At 34.9% G+C, this 7,510-nt stretch overlaps 1 long non-coding RNA gene across 1 annotated transcript; it reads left to right on the plus strand.

Annotated features, from left to right (window-relative positions):
- The first annotated feature begins 3,821 nt into the window (after positions 1 to 3,821).
- LOC133714659 (uncharacterized) lies at positions 3,822 to 5,464 on the plus strand. The gene is made up of 4 exons (XR_009848780.1): positions 3,822 to 3,880; positions 4,044 to 4,104; positions 4,648 to 4,776; positions 5,358 to 5,464. It is a non-coding gene; the product is annotated as an uncharacterized LOC133714659 (long non-coding RNA).
- The last annotated feature ends 2,046 nt before the right edge of the window (positions 5,465 to 7,510 follow it).

Here is a 7,510-nt window from a genome sequence, read left to right on the forward strand (position 1 = left end):
GGCCAATAACCTTAACATACAACACTTTTTACACAACGAAGAAAAAAAAATTTGTTGTGTGATGAGGGAAAGTGAATCATACAACACATTTAAAAAACTTACGTCGTATAAAGCTATTAAAATTCAGAAGTTTTTAGCTAGAAGGTCATTACACAACACTTACAAAAATGGTTTGTTGTGTGAATGAAAAAAAAATGAGCGGCATATTTCACTCCTATCTCGACTCAAATTTGGCTCCAAATTTGTTTTGCATTGTACAATAGTATAGTTATATATGTTGTATGAGTGTAGCTTGCAAAATGGCATACAATAGTTTTTATTTTTGTGTTGTATGATTAAGGAAGATATATTGGGAGGTTTAGATGTCCCCCCAAATGCTACTCATTCTCCCTCAAAACCTACAAATTTTGATTGACATATATGTGATGATTGTAAGCTCCTACAACATAAACTACTTATTTGTGTTGTCTGAATGAGAAATGTCTATCCTAGCGCCAAAACTGAAATTTTGATTTCACATAGCGGGAATTCCCTCTCCTTACTGTCTCAGCTCAAATTTAATGTTTGCAGAATCAGACAACGTAGCTTTATTTATGTGTTGTTTGATTCATGAATACAAACTAAAAAGAGCCAAATGGCCGCGCGTTTAGCAACTTAATTAGGTTAAGGGTAGCAACTTTTGTCTCCCACTTCATTTATTTCCAACACTTGGACAAAACACGAAACAATTTCTTCATCAGTCTCATTCTTTCCCCGAAACACAAGTCATCACTCAAAAGCCATCCCTTCTCGACTTGAGATTGGTGTTCTACTATCTCGACTCAACCATCACTCAATTCCATTTGTGAAGGAGGATTCTGCAAATTGGGAAGAAGGATGAGGTTCTTCAATCTGTTGAAGATTAGGGTTTACAACGTCGATTTGGGGATTTGTGGGCTACTCGATTTAAGGGTTTCAAGGCTACTCGATTTGGGGTTTCACGACCACTCTTACAAAAAAGGGGTTTTAATTGCTACGTTTTTCTCTCCTTCTCTGTGGGTCGATTCGACGCAACCTAGAAGGAGAAGCAATCTTAGTTCATGTTCATACTTGCTTCTCCAAGTATGGGTTTTTGGGATCGACAACCTAGAAGGAGAAGGAACTGCGAATGCTTTCGATCTGTTAGGCGATGACGACAATGACGACTTAAGTCAACTTGCTGCTATGGTGGTGGTTCCTGCTGCTGCCCAGCCCAAGCTCCCCTCCAAGCCTCTTCCTCCTGCTCAAGCTGGTAAATAATCATTCGTTTCTTGGCTTTCTTGTGGTTCGAATACTGTTTTCTTTTTGGGCTATTTTGTATTTGCTTTTGTTTTTGAAGAGGGACTGGTTATTTTGATTGGTTGTTGATATTATGGCTATTTGCTGAGATTTGAATTGGATAGAGAAAGATTTTGATGTGAAGTTGTCTAGGGGAGTATTTGTCAATGCAAGCTGTTTGTTCTGTAGTCCGTGGGAAAATATGAATTTGATTGTTTTCGTCTTAATCCATACACCCTCTTGCAAGGGCGTAGCTAGCCTAGGGCGAGAAGGGTCAATTGACCCTTCTCAATTTTTGGAAAATCCTTAATTAGTGTTAATGATTTATGAACCTTAATGGAAAGAAATAAAATTGACCCTTCTCAATTTTTGAAAAATCCTTAATTAGTCTCAATTTTCAAAATTCAATACAAATTTATCTTAATTAGTTTTAATTATCCTTGAACTTTAATGGAAAGAAATAATATTTTACACTATTAATACACTACATATATCTAATTAATACGAATCTTTTCAAGGTTTTCTTACCGTATTCATCGATATATGCCCATATGCGCATATTTACGATTCTTTGTTAATATGCTAAATTGAATAACACATCATTTTTTCTATATTTATCGTTCCTCTCAAATCCCAAAATTTATTCAACATGATTTAAGGATCTTTCAATTTCAGCATTAGTACAAGAAATATTACACCTAAATTTTCTTAATTATACTTATATATATATATATATATATATGGGCAAAAAAAATTGTGTTATTTTTAGAGGATGACTGAAAATGAGTATATAATTTGTTAGTTAAAAAAGTTTGACCCTCCTAAGTGAGATTTTTGGCTACGCCACTGCCCTCTTGATATTAGTTGCATCTTTATTCTTATTATTATGGAACACATATTTATGTCTGTAAGATTAGTTCTTTGTTGTTGTTTTATCTTGAAATTTTGGGATAATTCTCTTTGATTCTGCATTTGGGTATATTTTTTTTTGTACCAGAGGAGTATATATTGATTTTGGCCTCCTATTGAACAATTCTACTCAGTTGTTATGATTTCTTGGTTCTTGAGTATTTGAAGAAAAATGGCTACTGTGAGGATTTGAAGTATTTTTTGTTCTGCTATAATCGATCTGTTCGTTTTTTTTCCCAGTAAACTAGTGCACATGGAGCAAGAGTGTGGGTTTTCTTTATGTAACTGACGTTTGTCTTCTGTATTAATTTATAATTTAGGATACTTTATGTGTTTTCAGTAACTATAATCTGTTCTTCATTTCTTTTTTCAATAAACTAATGTGGAAGGAGCAAGAGTATGCAAATGTACTCTTTATATAACTATTATGTGAATCTTCTGTAATTGTCTCATCAATTTGTAATTCAGGATACCGTGTTTCCTTGATTGATGTTTAATGGGATTCTTTTCTTTTTTTCAATTTGCAGTCGTTGGTTTGTTCACATGGTTCCCTTTATGAGTATTCGATCATCAATGGCCTTATATGTAGACAATGACATTCATTTAGCTAGACTGCACTTGGTGTTTATTTGCAGTACGGGATGGTATTCTTGGTCTAACACCTTTCTTTTTTTTTTGGTCTGAGGGTCTAACATCTTTTTTGTTTGTTGCTTGTTATTGTCTGCTCTAATGTATTCTACTGCCACCATTCTCTTTGAATTGATAAAATGATGGGGATGTATGTACAGCTAAAACCTTTAATGGAACAAATTAATAGGGTCAAAGTTTTACTTGCTCCTGTGTTGGAACTCCACCTCTAAGCTTGGGAAGCGCAAGCAAATGCTCAATGACATTTAGAGAATGGTGAATTGCTATTCATCCCTCCAAATCTTCCCAGTTGTACGGTGGAAATTACAAGCCTGGTTTCTCAGAAAAACATAGTCATTCTTGTGCCCCTCCCTTTAAGCTTCCAGTTTTTTTAATAATTTCATTGGGGTTGTACTAATTATTAAAAAAACTGGAATTATTATGAAACATAAATTAATTTTTAGGCTTGTTGACCTCAATTCTCATAGTGATAAAGTTCTCAACTTCTTTATTTATTAGTTTAGTTTGATCATTCTCTTTTCAGTTTGTGCAAGTTGTGTGTGGGTGATTAGTTTTCAAGTCTTTATCTCTGAAGACAACATAAGAACCTGTTAAGAGTTAGTTTTTGCTTGATTTGAATTGGTTGTGAGTTTGAAGTTGAGCTTATGAGGTAACATTAATTTCACTAGAAAAATATAGCAAATCAGTTTTTCATTTATGTCTTATTTTAGTTGCAGCAACAACAGCTAAATCTTATAAACTAGATAGTAATAACTTTGACTGACATTTAAGTGAGGTTCTTGCTGAGATCTGGAAGGGAATATGAACAAGCTTTCATAGCTAGTTGCATTTGTGAAAGTCCCTCAGTTTGATTTACTGGCATAACACCAAAAGCCAGATTCTCCTTCTGATATTTCACTCATACAGGTTGTGTGCATTCTGTGTTTGGTAAATTTTGTAGCCAGATGCATTCCTTTGTTTCATTAATGATGTTAAAGTCAGTAATACAGTTGACCAAAGGGCTCGTAATATTATTCCTGGTGCAGAGGTAAGATACTGGGTGTTTTTGAAATATTTCATTTTTTTTTCCTGAGCATGCTTCTACCATTAATTAATTTCTTTTGTTTTTTTTCTATTTTGTCTCCTTCATTTGTTTTCAAAGTTCCATGTCTTTTCTTTGTTTATCTGATTGCAATGTTAATGTACTGTAGGGTTTTCTAAGACAGAAGCTATCTGGCCAAGGGCTTGCATTTATAATTGCAGGTGGATCTGGTAAGCATTTCTTGACGCATTTTGCCACAGATTCTACAAATATGTTCCGTCGGTTCTTAGTTGTTAGATGTCAATTTAAATGTGTGGTTTTATCTATTTGCTAAATCAAATCACCTCTCTAGTTTTCTTCTTTTCTTCTCTCCCTTTTTGCTCTAAATTTAACCTCAAATCCTAAACTAAAAGTATTTGTAGTTTCTTTTGTTGCATGACAAAATAAACTTCTTACATTGTCTCTTGAACAAAACTAGCAAAATCTTAATCTCTCTTTTCAAGAATACTCTTTCATAAAACTTTTCAGTGATGGTAAAAATGGAGATGCATAGGACATTCAGAAAAGTGGGAGATACAAAAGGCTCTTTGCAGCATCATTCTTTGCAAATCGTAAAATGTTCTATTAGAAATGCTAAAAAAAAGGACAAACTTCTGCTACTTTTGTTGAAAAATCTTGGAATAATGTTTCTTTCTTGGCCAATCTAGCTAGTAATCCCTTAGTTGGACTTGGACTAATCTTAGAATTTTTTTGGCTTTCTCCATTGATGCTAGTTGTACAGAAAAATCTTGAGGTGGGCAAGGTACTATCTGTTGATGTTTCTTGTATAGCAGTTGTGACTAGCTACAACAGTCAATGTCCAAATCAAATACAATGGGCCCATGAGAAGAGCAGTGTTTGGTGTAAGTTGCTTCAATTTCTGGAAATTTGCAGTCTCCTTGTGTTATTGCTGCTATATTGATAACGTACAGTCTCCTTACACATAACTCATGAGTTAGTATAAGGACATGAAAGCAAGTATTATGAGGAGATTGTATTATATCTCTGCTTGCAATATAAAGAGGTCGTTTTAGAGCCCTTTATTGTTTTCCCTTAGTGTCTTCAGCTCTAAAATGACCACATGAATTGAGTTCCACTTTAAATTGTTCCAGCTTATTGTATTATGTATTCTACTTGCTGCATTTTTAGATTAACATGAGTTTAGATATTTTGCAATGTGATAATCATCTGCTCACATTCTGTGAGATCTCCAATACCAGAATATAAAGGGTCAAATTTTTGGTCAGTTTTTGCAGAATGTATAAAATTTTGCTAGGATGCATCTTAAAGTTGTTTTTGGACATTTGTATTTTGTTTTGCTTCAGCTAATAACATAGGTTGTGGACTTAACTAACATAGTAGTATCACTTTGAAAGTCCCAATTGTGCGTACATGTACAAATTAAAGTTCTATATTAATCCAGCCTATCCTCTTGCTTTTCCAGATAACTGAGATCCTCAAGCTAGTAAGAAGGCTTTACAGACTCATTCTAGATTCTGCAAAAGAGAGGGAAAATATTGAGGGGTGCACCATTTTCTGCTTCTACTGGCATATAATATTCACATGCAGCAGCTGCTCATATTTTTATCAATAATCATATTAATTTTTTATGGTTTATTGATATTGATAATGGCATGGCACTAGAATGCTATCTTGTTTTGGAATAATTTGTATAAGTTTTGGATATCCCAAGTAGATGGGCATGTATTAGAATACTTTTTTTCTTTTAATGTTGGCTTGGATGATTGAGAAATGCTCCCTTTTAACATTTGATGTATATAGAATGGGTTGGATTACTCATTTAATGGTTTGTAATGTGTTTTCTTTCCAATTGATTGCATTCATTAGGTAAAATGGAGCATTATTGTGCACAAAATTAATATAGAAAATGAAAATGATTGTACAACAGTTTTATAGTGTGACAATTCAACATTGTTTGAATACAAAAAATTAGGCCATTCACACAATGCATTCATTACAATCACACAACGGTAAAAACTAAACTCTATTGTCCAAAACCAATTCACACAACAAGCATACTGCACAACTGAAGTGTGATGGTATATCAAACGACGGTGAAATTAAAAAAACTGTTGTCTGACTAGGCTTTCCAACAACAGCTTTGGAACAAGTTCTGTTGTCTGAAGGATGCACATGCCACGCACAGCATGACTGCGCGGCAACTGTGGCTGCCATATGCCGAGAGAAGGCACAACAGTTTTAACCAAATAAGTGTTGACTGTTTGTGTTTCATACAACGGGTTTCCACCGTTGTGCCATTTTTCATCACACAACGCTCCGATACACAACGGAGATCGTCCAAATCACACAACGAATTTGGTCCGTTGTCTGCTAGCTTTTTTGGCCTAGTGCCCTAAGACATGTTTTGACAATATTTTGATTCTTAGTTTCGTGATTGTTTTGTTGTGAAATTGTTTATTTGGTTTTGGTTTACAGATAACTCTCTCACATGTTTATGTTTTATGAATGCTCACATAAAATATTATGATCATGTGAGTGGGGGTAGAAATAGGTATTTTAATCTCCTAAACGGTTAACCATATTTATTTCAAAGGTAGCAAAGTCTATAGGACAATAGACCAAATCAAATAATGGGAATTGCATGCTAGGTAGGAGTTCCACACTAGTATTGGATTCTTGTTTCGATCAAACTTCCACGTGTGATTAATGCTTAGAATAAATTGTTGATAGGATAGCATTCTATACCTTGATTGTTTATTCTAAAGGCTTAGCAATGTTGCGTTCATCTTGCTTAAGTAATTTAGGGAAGTAATAAGAACTTATGCATGCGTTCATGGTTTGTTCTTGATTGAAACCTTTTTTACGACTTAGTAATTGAAACTAGGATGATAAATTTGTCTCAAGCATGTTTTGGTGGTGGATTTCTGAGTTCCTAACAGCTTCATCCATATATTTTCAAAACCCAAAAAAAATCTTGAATTGCTTTCTTTATTTTCTATTTATTTTTCGTTAAAAACCAAAAACCCCCCAAATAAATTTCGTTTTAGGATTGCAACGCACTCTTCTATCCTCTATGTCCTTCCATCTTATTTCTCTTTTTCTTTTGTTGATGTTTTTCTTAGTGTTAGTTTAGTTTTTATTTTGTTTTCTTTTGTGTGATTAATATAGTTACCCTCGATGCTGAGGCGCTCATTTCGGAGGGGACTTCTGCCAACCCCCAACTTGTTGGTGTGCGACGACAGAGGGAAGAAGAGCTTCAGTCGGATGGTAAGAAAGCAAAGCATAGTTTGGCTTTAGTTCCGATGGGTCTTCAACCGGAAAATCTCGGGCTTGATATTTCTTCTGAAGGGTTGGTTGACGTGATTGTTACCTCAGCCCCAAAGGTGTACAAGAAGAGAGGAAGACCTCGTGGGAAGAGAAATACTCCTAAGCCGTCCCCGGCGGTCTCTGCTTGTGCTGGTTCCGACTCAGGCATGTCAGTTGCTTCTGAGGGAGGATCTGGAGGTCTCCAGATGGTGGTAGCTTTGGAGCTGGAAGGAGTTCCCAGGTCTGGTTAGTGATAGATGGTCTACAAACCTTAAGTAGTAGCATTTCTGTTTGGTTGTTTGCGTCGTA

The sequence above is a fragment of the Rosa rugosa genome, chromosome 6 (assembly GCF_958449725.1).
Source record: "Rosa rugosa chromosome 6, drRosRugo1.1, whole genome shotgun sequence".
In the NCBI taxonomy this organism is placed as follows: domain Eukaryota; kingdom Viridiplantae; phylum Streptophyta; class Magnoliopsida; order Rosales; family Rosaceae; genus Rosa; species Rosa rugosa.